Source organism: Rhinolophus sinicus, chromosome 5 (assembly GCF_057876585.1).
Source record: "Rhinolophus sinicus isolate RSI-liver-muscle chromosome 5, RSI-T2T, whole genome shotgun sequence".
In the NCBI taxonomy this organism is placed as follows: Eukaryota; Metazoa; Chordata; class Mammalia; order Chiroptera; family Rhinolophidae; genus Rhinolophus; species Rhinolophus sinicus.
Window position 1 is genome coordinate 14,977,940 of NC_142505.1, and position 15,926 is coordinate 14,993,865.

Sequence of the window (15,926 nt, forward strand, 5' to 3'; positions counted from 1 at the left end):
CTATTTGAGTTCAATCGTTCCTGCTCTGACCACACTCTTGAATGTACCCAGGGGACGGACTTCTCTCATTCTTCCCTTGGTACTGTTTGACTTTTTTCTGTGCCTCCTGCCTCTCATTCTCCCGTACATTGTCCTCTAGGGCACAGAGTGTCAGCTGATGAACCAGACTGTATCCCCTGTTGGAGGAAAAGGAGCTTTTCCACAGCGATCAATAGTTCTGGGGCGCAGGATGTGAGAGCCATTTGCATAGACAGATAGGGGAGAGAGAGAGAGACATCCAGAGCTCAAAGTTGGAGCTGAACTGGACAGAGACAGATGGGACAGCATTTATTTCTGTGAAAGAGCAAAATGTTTCCACGAAAGCCTTTTCCACAGGAGTTAGTGGTTGCCAACAATTTTCAAGCCAGGGTAAAACCACTCCTTGCTTCCCTGACGTCTTATGGATTAGAAGGATACGTCCCAAATATGGACTGACTCCATACACCCATTAATTAGCTGGGTTGTCACAACAATGCTGGAGCTTTCTGCTGGTCTAGTTTAGTCAGGACACGAATTCAAATGAGTCTTTAGAATTCACTTCTGTTTTTCCTCTGGGGTACCAGAATTTATCTGTGATTTGTCTCTCTCTGGTTTGCTGGTGAAAGCACAATGTGTTCATGTTGACAGGATTTGTCTGGCTGAAGGTGTTTTCTGCTGTCATTTGGAATGTAAAATGACAATCATTATTTACAAAAATTTCAAAAAACCATATTCCTGTGGGGGGCAAAAAAAAATACTAATACTTTTTCTCCCGCCTTTTAAGTTCTTCTAGCTGGGATAATAATCAAAATAACAGAGACAGACTAACAGGAAAAAAAATAAAAATTTTAATACACGTGCATGGAGAATTCACATAAGCATGAAAATTCCAAAGACAGTGAGGCAATGTTGGGTGTATAAGACATTTTTGGACAAAGGAGAAAGGGGTGGGGGAAGGGGTGTTAGATTTCAGAAGTGATAATGGACCATTTACAGGTAGTTGAGGAAGAGTGAAACATACAACATATGTGGCAGGAGAATTCTTGTTAGGCAACTTAGAAACAATGGGATACAAGGGGTATCTGGTCAACAGCTTGGAGTCTTCCTGACTAATGCTGGGGTGAAGATTCTTAAGGTGATTAAATCCAGGCTCCCTTCCTGAAGCAGGTGTCAGTTCTCTGAATCTCTTGAGCAGGAAAGGGGGTCAGGCCAAAGGTTCTTTCTGAATCTTTTCTTAACAGACAGCTTAGAATCAATATCCCCAAAAGCAGCTTCAGGGTGGCAAAATTCTGGTTCCCTTCACTCCTTAGAAATGAATGTAAAGTTAATGTTGTGTGGAGATGTCATCATTTAAAAACCGAGGACACAAATGTCTGTCATTTGCGATCTACTTGGTTTTGGAGGCATAAAACAGTTAAATGCATTGCTCCAAATATGCTAACTTTTTACAGCTTTTTGAGTTAATCTCTGATGTTTAAAAGAGGCTGTGTCCATTTACCCTGAGATTTGCAGAATGAAGTACTGACAGGCCAATTTTGTCAAATCCTCTAGGTGAGCGTTATTCAAAGTATGTTCTGAGGACTATGCTAGTTGGCCATCTGTTTATGACTGGCCCCCGAGGAGATAAGTATGGAAATGAGAAGATGTGTTTAGAAGTTTGATAAGCCATTGGACATTGCTGCCACATCCAAGCAATGATCAGCTTGTGTTTAAATGAACTAACAGACCAGTTCTGGTGGTAAATTTCTTGGTGGGTCACATGTACCATAAGATGTAAAGGTAGGGCCACGTTAAAAGAGAGAAATGGGTATCTTGAGCTGGCTGAAGTGGCTTTGAGCTCGCTTCTATTTCTGTCAACATACCTCTTTGGGATTGGTTTATTTGCTATGAATCTCTGAGTGTTATTCAAACAAAACAGAAATCATTTAGATATACCTTATTCCCTGTGAATAATAGCGTTGTCAATCCAATTTAGCATTGCAAATAGATTTGTTTCATGAAAGCTTTTAAATGCTAACATACATGATGTTTGCTCAAAGTGTGCACATTGGTGCTTAATGTGGAGGCTTGCTAACTCATAATTTTTAGTTTAGTTATAAATGTGAAACAATAAAAAATTACAACGATAATAATTATTCTCTATGTCCATTGCCTCTGTGCACACTTTCCATGAATAAGATGCACAGATTTTGTTCATTTCCTGTGTCATATTTGTTCTAATTATATTTATTGGTGAATTTATATATTTATTGACATGGAATTTTGTACCTGTTGAATCTAATAATAAAAAATATGGATTACTTGTATATAAATTTTTATTTTATTTTTCTAGCAATCTATTTTTGTTGTATATTATAAAACGATGATTTTGTGATGGATTGGAACTTAAAAAAATGTGATTCTTTACCACATATATGTAGAAAAGCCATTCTATGGTAGTATTTCTCAAGATGAGGTCAGTGGAACACATACATTCAAATCAATTTGTGGAACTTACACACATTCCCTGAAGCAGAATCTCTGGGACAGGCTTGAGAATCAGCATTTAAACAAGTTGCCCATTCTGAGTCTCACTTAATTTGAGAAAGACCTGATTACAACATCAACATATACTCTATGAAAAGCACTGTATTAGGTACTTTTCTGGTTTAAGGTTCTTGGAGGACTGTTGTACAAAGGAAAGTACAATTGTGTTAGAAGTTCTACATCCATCCCCAACTGCTTTACTCAGAACTGATCATAAGGTCGTTGTCAAACTCGAGACAAGAACAGAATCCTGGATGGTGCTCAATAGGACATTATCCCAAGCCATAATCTTGCAGTTTTATTTGTGCGACTGTGGACAATGCTAAATGTTCATCACAATGGGTTGTTGGCAGGTTAATTGACAAATAATACATAAGAATCCGCATGCAATGTCATGTATTTATTAACACGATTGGCTCATTTGCCTTGACATTTTCAGTGGCTGAAAGGAATCAACATTGTGGCCCTCTTGCGGCTTTTATTTTGATAGTTAACTGTTGAGGAATAAGGAAATATATTGAAAACTGAATTTAATCATATCCCCTTCCCACTCCGAACTGGGTCCTTTCCTCAACATTCTCATTTTTATATTGGAAGAAAGCATTACTCTATCCTTGTATCCGTGTACTAGTCTTCTAGCTCAGTAGTTTTGAGAAATTTATTTTAGTGGTGAACCTCAAAATATGTTTAACCCAAAAGAGGTTAATGTCCCGGGGCTATATCCTAGTGGCAATCAGTTTTGGTAAATTATACTCTCCTAGGAAAATATACATGTCATCCAGTTTTTCATAGTCTTGAGTAATGTAGTCTGGTGTAAAATATATATATATATATATATATATATATATATATATATATATATATATATACACACATATATATATATGTATGTATGTGTATATATATATATATATATATATATTTTTTTTTTTTTTTTTTTGTCTTTAAATCAGTTTATTGGGGGCGACAATTGTTAGTAAAGTTACATAGATTTCAGATATACAATTCTGTAATACATTATCTATATCTCATTTTTATAATAAAGTTTTTAAAAAATGTTTTTGTTTTTTGGAAAAAAGATTCAGTTTTCTATCTTCAAGGTAGATAGAATATATATCGGTAAAGTCTTCTGCTGCTCTATTTGGCTTTGGTCCAGCAGACTTCTGTTGGGTGATATGACTAAGGCAGGACGAGACAGGGCTTTCTATAGCCTATGGCTTAGAGTAGGTTCCACTTTTGCCTGGGTCTAAAATGCCACAGTTATTATACATACATCAGAAGAGTTAGTATTAAAAAGACTGACAATAGCAAGTATGGGTGAGAAATAGAGCTTCTGGAACTCTTAAACACTACTGGTAGTAAATTGTGCGTAAATTAATATAAACACTTTGGAAAATTCTTTGGCAGCATTTACTTTGTGATGAAATTTCTACTCTAGGTATATACCCAACAGAAATGTGCACACATATGTACTAAAATCAGTGCAAAAAATGTTTATAACAGTATTATTCATAGTAACTCCAAGCTGCAAACAACTCAAGTCCATCCACATTAGAACGGATACATAAATTGTGATATATTCATTCATTCAATGGAATACTACACAGAAATAAACATGAATTATCAACACACAGCAATGTGGATAAATCTCACAATGTTGAGCTAAAGAAACCAGACCCTACAGAATATTTTTGGTTTAATTCCATTTACATGAAATTAAACCACAAGCAAACTAATGTCTGGGGGCAGAAGTCATGATATTTGTTGCTCTTGGTTGGAAAGAGGGATTTCTGACTGGGGGGCCACGAGGGTGGTTTCTGCATGCTGGTAATGTATTTCTGAATCTGGGTGGTGAATAGATGGGTGTATTCTTTTCTGAGGAGCCTGTATAAGCATAATTTTGAAGTCCTCTAGACATTTGCTATAGTTCAATTGAAAAGAGAATTAAAAAAAAATTGGCAGCTGTATATGTTGGGTTTTTGCTGACCTGAGATAATCAGCCTTTTTTGTCAAATCTTCTGACTCTTACCTTTTCCTTGCTTAAGGGACTGAGGAAGTAGAGGAATCTTTGTTCTTAATCCAAGGTAGTTGAGAATGAATGATGTGGTCACATATATTAGGTTGGTCAAAAGTAATTGCGGTTTAAAAGGTTAAAAATTTCGAAAACTGCAACTGTTTTTGCACCAAGCTAATAAAATAAATGGCCACTTCTCTCTTCCTGGTAGGTCTGGGAGGTACCAGGTAGTCCAGGCCAAGAGGACCAGGTTGTGATCAGGTGGCCTGATTGAAAATTGGATGGACCTACAGAACAAGTACAAGCCTTTGTCTCAGGAACAGCAAGACAGTCCAAAGAGGAGTGGCTGAAGGTCTACTTGGTGAGCACAGATCAGAAATGGGAGATGAAGCCAGCAAGTCAGGAGCCAGGCAGAGCAGGGATGGAGCTGGGCAAGAATGGAGGTAAAGCCTGAGGATGAGGGGTACTGCCTCCTGTAGGTGCAAGGTTTGATGAATGGAGAAGAGCTGAGCAGAGGGAGCAGGGAACAAGAACCTGACCTAGTGAAACCTTCCATATTTTAATCCTGCAAATGGTCTTATGGATATTTGCTCCACGCTCACGCTTCAAAATGGATAAAAACAAGTGCATAAGAGTTGCAGCATGCATGTTACCCATTAAATGGGACACCTGGAGGTTAGCTGTCTTCTTTAAGAAATGAAAATGAAGGTTTGCTGGCAAGGTGTTTATACTAACTGCTACCTATGGTGCAGTTAGAGCTTAAAATAGCACAAGGTACTGTCGGGGGCTGTGGGGGTGTTGTATTGAAGTTTGTTTGTCTTTGAATTATTGTTGGGGCCACAGTAAAACACAAGGAGGGAATGTTTTGCAAAAACCAGGAAGTTATAAAGTATTTTTTATTTCAGAACAATTCGGTTGTGCTAAAATGTCAATTAACTCAGCAGATGGTTAGCTATTCTTTACAAGTTCAATGACATAATTAAAAAGACTGACAAATTCTATGTACATTTATTCCATTTCTTCATTTAGAGACATGTCTTTCAAGTCAATTTTATAACCTTTTACCTGCTGCTCCCCACACCCTCTCCCTCATAAGCCTGGCAATGAAATAGCCTTGGGGTCTGGGGTACTGGCACGATTTCATATAGTTTCTTCTGGTTCGTCGGGATTATTATCTCAGCTTTTGATACTGATGGGTGATGTATTTTTTAATAGTATTGAAAAGGAAAGATGTGAGAACAGTGATCTTGTCCAAAGTCACTCAGGTAGGGATTGGGAAAGCTAGAACTGGAATTCAGATTTTCTTGTTGCCGCTGAGGGCTTACTCACTGCGTGGGATCGACATGAGGTCTTGCTCAGATACACTTGTTTGGGGCTTAACTCATCAAATCACAGAAAAGCATTCAACAGTCGCTAGGCCAGTCAGACATGGACAAGACACACTAACAGGAGCCAGTGTGACATATTTATTGGTGTTTAGACCTAATCTGGAGATAGCAAGAAAGCAATAGAAGCTCTTATCTCTGACAGAGGCACCACAGGGCAGGCCAACAAATTATGTTAGAGATAGAAACAACAAGGGGCACTGGTCTGTCTGGGTCTCTTTTTATTTATTCTTGACAAATGTGATTTATGAATTCTGGTTCTTTTGTCCCATTATAGAATGAAGCTATCTGCTTTGTGCCCTGACACCATAATTTTGTTCTAAGCCCTTCTGTGTATTTGTATGCATTTCCTGGCACATTTGTGAACCTGCTTGTCAGTTCCATAAATCATTATAGATAAGCAAATCCTTCTCCTAACCTTTTGGAAAGATAACATGACCAATATTTTCTGAACATATTCATGCCAGGCTTGCTTTGGGGAGATAAATGTGGCCTGCCTTGATGGTGCATCACTAAATAGTAGCAAGATTTATGAGGGGGGTGGGGCTTGTTTGTTGTAGCTTACCCAAAAAGAATTTTCAAATGTCTTCTGGGAAGAACCATAGTGAGTTTTAAGGAGACAGTAAAGATTTTTGACAAAGACCTGTATTCAGGATTTCTGCACTGGTTTGTATACACCAAGGCGAGGTAGAATGTGAAATGTTTAATACAGTACCTTCAATTATCTAGATATTCTTTTTGAGGGATATGAACTTTATTTATGTTTTTTCTGTACGTTTACATAGATTCCACCATCGAGGTCTCAACCAAGAAGCCTCCTTCCAGCCTTCTTCCAGCTCCTAAAGATACATATATGCAGTCTGCTAGAACGAAGGGAATTTAACTAAGATACAGAGTAGAAATGGAATGTATATCGATGTATAGGGACCGTAGCATAACCATGGTATTTCACAGCTAAAGAAAGGACACATCAATAGAAAAGCACATCCAGCATAAGCATCAGAGAAGGAAAATGTATTATGATTGAGACACAGGAGTTAAGCAGGGGTGAGTTTTAATCCCGGTTTGTCAATGGAGTGAACTTGGGCACTATTGGGAACCGATCTTAAGTTCACCTGTTTTGCTGTCTTGTAAAATGAGGATAAGGTGTACCTCAGAGTGTTGTCGGGATTAAAAGAGATATTATCCTGGCTTTCAGTGAAGCTTTTTTTTTCTCTCCGTGGTATGGAGAATTGGAATGATCATATCTACGCCTCAGTTTTTAGCCCATGATTATCCTTATTCCCTGCACAGCTTCTCTTTTATTATTTTACTCATTGCCCAGTTTATCTCCTGTTCCCAATCCTGTTTTCTGCTATCAACATGTACCCACTCCAGGGGAAAGTTGGAGGGGTCTGCAGCGTGGTGTTCAATCATCTGACCCATTGCTCTGTGCTCATGAGCTGGAGAGCAGAGCCTCAGCTCCCAGGGCTGTCTTTTTATTTTAGTTCAATCTGCATCATCTACAGAATTCCCAGATGATATTCTTCAGTGTTGGCAGAAAGAGGTTGAGACTTTGTTTCAGGAAAAACAATCAGTCAATCAATCAATCAATCAATCAATCAATCAATGAATCAAACAAACAAACAGACAAACACATACATGCTTTTCTTTCTTTCCGTTTTCCTTTTCAGGGGACATCATGGGATTTTGTTTGTATATTTGGTAAGCATTCACTTATTCCATTCATATAGATCTGCAATATATATACATATTTTTATTATGCCCATTTTTTTTCTTTTTTTTTTTGCTGTTGGAATAAAGAGAGCCCTATCTAACTTTGACCTTTGCCCCTAGTTCTTGGTGTCCTTGGCCCTGTTCTAAATCCATGTAGGTTCTGCCTGAATTCTCTTTGGAGGCAGATGTGACTAATTCCTAGCCCACTTCATCCTGGGTCCCTCAGCAGGGAAAACAATTTTTTTTTTTTTAAATCACCATTAACTTTTTTTTCTTAAACAAATGGAGTTTATGACAATCTTTAGTTCCCATTATCTACTGCTGGTAGAGCAAACTGGGCTTTCCTTTTGGGGCACCTTGCCTCAACAGACTGTCAGTAGCCCTTCTTTTCTTTCATTTTTTTTGGTCATTGAGGCATTTTATTTGTGCATATGCGTTACATCCCTAGAAAAAGAATCCCAGGATTTTCCCTCCTGTGTGTTTTCATCTTGCTTCTTCATGGTCCATGATGCCCGCTGAGGTTGTCAGTACAATGAAACCAAATTGGTGGGATGGGAGCAGGTTGTTCCGCCATTTTTCTAGATCTTTGAATTGCACATTAAATATGGGACTGATCACTCCACACTTGTTTAACTTGCCCATGAGTTTGCCACAACGGTTTTCCCAGCTTTGTGATCACCAATGATTTCAAATTCGCCAATGTAGCCATGTTTCATCATCACAATTAGAAAACTGGACGATGACCTTGGAGCACGGCTTAATAAGAACCTGGCATTTGCCTCTCTTCTCGGCATTGTTGATGCTCTTGAGAGCATCAGCCAGGACGTTCATGTGCATCATTATGGCCGCCCAGAAAGATGGCGGAAAGAGCCCCCTTCTCTTCATCTAGGATTGTTTTCTTGGAGTTGCAAGATGCAATTTGATGTAGAAAGATCCTGAGTTGGGAGTTGGGAGTTCTGAGGGCTGGTGGTACAGCGTCCTGATTGCCATACCACCAGCAAGAGCAGGAGCAGAGTTTTATTCTGTAAACCTTGAGGCTATTAACACATCAAGTTTCATAATTTGGTTAATTTTAATTATAGCTTGTACCCTATGAAAGGACGCTTTTTATGCCTTTAATTCTGTTTAATTTGATTTTTATATTACCACCATGGGTTTTTTTTTCCTTTATTAAATTTTTTTCTTGTCAATAGTTTAAGAAATCCTTATGTGCAAGATGCAGTTGGGTTTATTTTTTAATCCAATCTGAGAATTTTCCCCTTTTGATAGGGGAATTTAATTCACATTATTTTTGTTCTAATGGAAATATTTAGCCTTTTGACAACTTTCTCATCTATTTACTTGTCTACATATTTTCTTTCCTTTTAATTTTCCTAGTCACTTGTTAAATGTACATCGTGCTTTCAGTTTCGCTCTTATTGTTTAACTTTTTCTCAAACATTAATCTCTATTTCTCAAATTTTTAAATTTGAAATCAACTTGATTAAAGGTTCTCCTTGTCATTCTTGGGATTAAGATGGTTTATATTGCCCTCTTCCATCACCATGACATTTCCTGATCTTTGGAATTCTTTCCTGGGCATGAACGTTTAGCAATGGAAACAGAACAACCTTAACCAGTGGCTCAAGCTTTCATTCTTCTGTGTGTATGATCACATGATGCTTTTCGCCCACTGTAGACTAGTTCAGATCCCACCTATGAGTCAATAATGGGTGGCTGGGGAGGCAGCATTTACAAACATGGTAATACCCAGGGGAATCATGTATACGGAGTGCTGGGCGGGAGGAGGGGAAGTCCAATGAAGAAGGGGAGTGGTTCCTGTCATATCATCCTATCGATCATTATAGTGGGGATACTTAGGCAGGCAGGAGAACAGATGCTGGCTAGGTATTAGTCAGCTTTTGCTACAGTAACAAACAGCCTAATTCTCAACAGAATAAAACCAAAAGCTTATTTCCTTTTGACATCAAATGAAGGCTATGAATTGTCTGTGATTCTGGAGGGCTTTCCTGGGTTCAAGGCATCTTCTCATTCCAGGCCTCAGGCTAAAGGAGCAGCCTCTACTTTCTGCTGTTCTCCTTGAAGAAGGCAAGAATGCAAGAGACCATAATGAAAGGGGTGAGCACATTTAAGTTTCTGCTTACAAATGGCAAATACGTTTCTCCACATTCTACTGACCCACTCCAGTCATGTGGCCAGAGGGTCAGTGGGGTAGCCTGGAAAATGCTCAAAGTCACATAGCAAAGGCTGTTGATGAATGACTCACATCAATCATTGTAGGGGAGGGAGCAGGAGGTGAGAGTGAATGGGAGTGAGGGCAGGACAACACAGGCAGACTCCTTTTTTAAGGAACTTAGCATTTAAGGAAATGGAGGTGTGGTAAATTGTGAGAGGGAGTGGTAGATCAAGCTTTTTTGTTTTTGTTTTTGCCTATTTTTTTAATGGAGGAGACATTTCTACATAGAAGTCTAAGAGAAAACACAAGGAGAATATTGTAAAATAATTTAATGCTTTTAGCCTACATTCTTTGAGAGGTTACTCTGTGTGGCCACTTTACGTTTGCCATCTTATCAGTCTTCAACAGCTTATGAGTCAGGTACCAGTATTATCTTTGTTTTACCAATGAGGACAGCGAGGCTGATGTTATAGAACTTGCTCAGTCACAGAGCAAGCAGAGCAGTAGATGGGCTATAGAGTCTTGGCTTGTATCTTATTTACTAAATGAAAATGATAAAAACATGTCCTTCTCCACTCTGCTCTCCCCCCACAACCCCCCCCCCCCCACCCCGGTCCCACTGCTCCACCATCCAAGAAATCCAATATGCATGTAGGTGGTTTCTTGCATGTTCTGGAGTAGGTGGCAAATGGTTGAGTCACTGAGTGGCACAGGGTGAGATCATTCTGCTCATAGGGACATTTCGCCCTCCTAACTGACTCCTGGTGTCCTATAAGCATCGGGCAGCTTTGCAATGAATGCACTGGGCCTTTCGTAAGACTTTCTGCTTCTCTGCTAGATGTCTAGATGGGGCCAAAACAGCCAGAACTCTTGACGATTGCATCCAGATGTTGCCTTTAGTTGGATAATAAACAGAGTCTACCTCAGCCTGTCTCTGGATTCAACAAAAGAAGTTTTGCATTTAGTGTACTTCTTGGTGGATTTGCTGACAAATTTCTTTTTATTTAGGGCCAAATGTTCTGAAAGCAGAGCCTGCATTGTATTTGCCAAACATGCATAAGAACACAAACAAAAATCATGTTTGCAAGCCCCAAATAAGTGCTTCTTATGCCATAAGTGCCTTTAGGAAACCATCCAGCACCCCAGTGTGTAAGCTTTCTGAGCAATTCTCCATAATTGTGTATGTAAAGCACGTATAGTCACAATTGTGTGAGTGCCTTTAATTCTCTTTGATTACATGGCACTCTCTGTTCTACCTTCTTGAAATGAGGGTTCTTTATATACCAATGGCTTCCTCAATTTCTTGTAGGTTCCTGTGGAGTGGAATTTTGCACAATGAAATTTTCTAATTGGAGCTGGGGTAAAAGGAGAGGGAGGAGAAATGGAAAAGGACACCAAATTCTGAACAAATAAAAGAAAACTCCAAGTGTAAGTTGTTATATCCCACTGTTCTTCTCCCAAACAACTCTGTGGGAAGAATAGCATTGGTACCTCAGCCAAGTTCCCTCTGGTGGTGGACAGGCTTAAACAGCATCGGGTACTTCTTGGAGTCTTGTTGGGTAAAGTTCAAAAGGTCCAACCATAGGTAAGACAGAGGAACATGTGGGGGAAGCATAGTTCATACTTTTCATTCATGCCTTGTGGTTCCCAATATCCACCCTCGCCATCTATGCTGGGGATGGAGGTGAACAAGACTTATGAGGGAATCTGGTCATCAGATGGTGGTTGTCCATATGGGACTGTGGATGGAGGCTGATGAGAATCTCCAGGATCAGACGACTGTTATTTCCCACTAGCTGACAAGGAGATGGGTTGGCTGCTGGCAGTTTGTTGTCCTTATCAGAAGACAGTGAGAAGGATAACAACTTAGCACCATTGTGGTTTACTCACACCTCTTAATTCTGGTGTTACAGGGCTGAGCTGATTCAAACTCAGGCTGCAGTTTTCAAATTCTCCATTTTACTCTCTCTAGTCTACCAGGGTTGTCTTCCCCTCTCCCCAGTGCTTGGTGTCTTTTAATATTATCTTTCAGACAGAGAAAGTACAAGAATGTACTTCTACTTTTCTGATTTGTGTTCTGGCCCATGGCTTCTTTTGATTAGTATTTGAGTGTTTGTATTTTTCGTTTGGGTTCTGCAGTGGATAAATCCAACCCAGCTGTTTGGACTTGGGGAATGAAGTTCAGAGTGTAGGAGTGAGGAACATAAATATATGCCATTTATTGAGATGCTCACACAATGAGACAAACACTGCATTTGGGGCCTCCGGAAACATTTTTTCCCCCTCCAACAGATATGCAAGGCACATAGTATTATTCCGTTTTAGCCAATGGGAAGACTATGGTGAGAGTATCAGTAACTTCAAGACCTTGGAATGCAACAGGATATGTCTGACTCCAAAAGATGTATTTTTTTTAATTCTAATAAAAGCGTAACTCATTGTGGATTGCCAGGGTCTGTTTTCCTGTCCCATTTTCTCTTGGATCCCCATTTTCCCTTATCCCCATTGCTCAGTGACAAGTCTTAGTGTGGTCCTTTAGCATATCAAAGACAGATCTGAAACCTATGTAATTTTACTAACAATTGTCACCCTAATAAACTTTAATTAAAAAAAGAAGAAACTATAGTATGCCTATTATTTGTGCATTCAAAATATTGCAGATAAAAATAAGCAAAAAAAAAAAAGGCAGATTTGATAGTGATAATTTTTACTGCTGCATTGCTGCTACTGTCTCTCCGGTTGGATGCATTTTGGAAATGTGGTTTTGGAGGCTAGTTCCAGAGGAGCTATTTCTAAAGGGCCTTTATAGGAGTGTGAAGGTGCTAGAACAAGGTTTGCCAGTGTTGCTGTTTACAGAATTTTTCTAGACAAAAATGAGGCCAAGTAAGAGTACTCTGCAAAGGGACTGTGATCCACCTCCCAACCCCCGCCCCGACCCAGGTACCCTACATTGGGCTGGTGTATCCATCTGCCCAGCTTCTGTGAATTTCAGTGGTACTGGCTCACAGCTGGAAAGCAGGCCTTGGCTGAGGGAAGCTACCGGGCTTGAAGAGCTGCAAAAGTGACTAATATTGGAGTGAAAGATCCTTTACTTTCAGAAGGAACATCTCTAGGGTGTGGATTTTACCCCGTAGACCCTCTGTAGATCAGGACAAGGCCAGTCCGTACCTGAGACCACTTCCTTGCTCAGGCTCCACCCCGTGCCCTACCCTGCTGCCTTCCTTCCTTCACAGGTTTCTCCTGAGAATACGTTCCCAGGAAACCATATATACCAGATTCTTGTCTCAGGCTCTGCTTCTGTGGACATTGACCTAACATAGGCTGCTTACCTATTTGGTCTACTCTGAGCACAATCTTGAATGCAATAGCTGAGCAAGGTCTCTTATTCCAACAGTCATGCCTAATAGTAGCATCTGGAGGACTTATTTAATGGATTTTAGGAGACATTAAAAAGACTATTTGAGAACAACTGAAACCCCTTATTGAATAAAAAACATACAAACTTTTCAAAAAAGTTAATTTGCACATAAATACATGCAACAGCTATGGATTCTTTGTAATGGGGCTCACATACTAATTTCTAAATCCCTTTTCACTTAAACTTTGGTTAGAATCCTTGACCAGATAGATCTTCCCAATGATAAATGCCATATGGATTCACTTATATGTGGAATCTAAGAAAACAAAATGAAGAGAATATTGTCTCTTGTCATCTAGTCTGGACTTCCTTTTCTTTCTTTGTCCATGTTCTCCTGAGTGTAAATTGCTTCTCTTGGCCCACACCATTTTTGTCCTTGGCAGGTATGCAAGGGGAGCAAAGTTTTTGTATCAGAGTGTTGAGTCTCACTTTCTCCTTACATACTTGTTTGAAATTCATTTTATATATCATCAAGTTATTGGAAAAATGCTTAGCGTTAAATCCTTATTGTTGGGGACAAGTTTCCTACTCTGCTTTGGGGACCTTTGCTGTCTATCTGAAGACTGCAGCCATCTGCTGCAGCGTTGTCGGTTTGTTCTGCATTACGCCTGCCGTTTTTTCTGAAATGATCCTGAAGAGATTCTGAGCTGCAAAGCATCCCTTTCAGGGTTGAATCAGGGCACCATGGCCATCCCTATTATGACATCACTAAACATCATTCTTGTTGCAGATTACAGGGTCCAACTATTGAACAACTTCATGTCTGATATACTTAGAGTAAATGATTTAGTCTGGTATATATATATTTTTGAAGTTTGTAGGTTTCTGAGCATGGTGCCCTTTTATGTTTTAAGTCAGTTTTCCTTCTGGATTCGTCTTGCTGATTCTTCAAATACTTAAAGGAAGGGAAGAGATGAGGATAGGAAATTAATATCTATTCTATCTACTTTCCTGATATAGGAAAGCAATCACTGAGCTAGGCAATGGGCTGGTAAAGTTTTTGTTATTTGCAAGACCTCTTCACCCTCCCAAACCCAATGAGCCTTTCTCACTGACATGCCTTCAGTCCCACCAATCCCTCTGCTTGAATGCTTTAAGCTCTACTTTCTACTGAGCTATGTCTCATCCATGTTTTAAGTTCACGTCTCACTATCCTCAGGAAGTCTTTTCTAAGCCTCTTTTGAACTCCTCCAGCATTATCTATATAAAAATAGCAAATAGATGTCATTGCATATGTCTACTCTGAGTGATTGGCGGTAGCTCCCAAGTCTAGTGTGTTGAGAAGATATTAAAATGAGGCTTCATCCAGGCTCATTGGGCAAAGGAGGTATGAATAGCAATGTCAGCCATGGATATCAGTAATGGGGGTGGCCCGATGTTTGCCATACTTTTTCCATGCCCCTCATTGACAATTTTATACTTCTTGCTTTGTTTTTTTAGTTATCTCTTAGAAACATTATCTTTCCCTCCAGATAGATTTTGCACTTACCTAAGAAGAGGACTGTATACTTCTCTATAGCCACAGAGTTTAGTTTCTGGCACATAGAATGTTTTCATTATAATGAACCATTAGTGATCTGTACTAGATTAATAATATCTATAAACCCCTATGGCTTCACTGTTCTCCAGATAGACAAGAACTACTCTTGGGCATTCTCTTGACTATTTAACCCACAATCAGGTAGAAAGTATCAATTTAAGAATTACAGGCATGAAACATGGTTCTACAAAGTTGGAAGAATGAAGATGAGATTCCAATTGATCCAGAAACTTCATTAACACATACTCATTTGCCAGCGGGGATGTTAAAAAACATATTGTTCCCATTGCAAAAAAATGATTTGCGAAAGAAAACCGCTAATTGAAGTGAACTTAAAACTCAAACTGGATCCTTTCATGGAAAACCAATTATGAATTACATCTTTATTAAATCCGTGTCTACAAACATGTAAAACTCACCAGATGAGAAACACATTTCCTTATTAAGTATAAATCCTAGGAGAGTTTACATCATTGCTTCAGAGAAAAGACAAAGAGAAATATAGTCAAAATCCGAAGTTATTAAATAACATAGGTCAAGGGTCAATAGTTTTCTTATTTAATTTTTTAATTCCTGACGTTTGTGATGTAACATATGGGGGGTTGTTTCTTTGGGGGTGTATAAGTAGAGTAGGTTATGTCACCGAGGCTTGGACAGTAAAGCTTGGTTTGTACGTAATTGACCAAATGTCAGAGAATTGTGAGACAGCCACAAGCATTCACCTAGTGGAAAGTATAGAAATTATCTGAGGGTAATTTTCAGACTCACTCAACAGCTCAAGAAGCTCAAGAAAGCATAAAGATTGCTTTTGAGAATGACACTCTTCAGTGAAGGAACTAGCAAACACTACAGCTTGATACGGTCCAAACGGTACACATATTACGTGTGTCATAGGTGTCAAGCATTGTGCCCAATACTGCATGCCTTATGAAGATGAATAGATACAAAATAATTCGAGAGGGGATGAGTGTCACAATTATGTAATGATGGATTCAGGCCGGCACTGGAACTAGTTGTAGGAGTCCAAGGAGGTTGCTGACCTTTTCTGAGCCTCAGCTTCAATGATACTGATTTCAAGTGCTGTTGTATGAACTAGGTGAGGTGACGTGAGGTAAATCTGAAGATAGTTGAGA

General features: G+C 39.3%; 1 pseudogene; it reads right to left on the bottom strand.

Annotated features, from left to right (window-relative positions):
* Positions 1–8,092: 8,092 nt before the first annotated feature.
* LOC109445403 (small ribosomal subunit protein uS8 pseudogene) lies at positions 8,093–8,499 on the bottom strand (annotated as a pseudogene).
* Between the last annotated feature and the right edge of the window lie 7,427 nt (positions 8,500–15,926).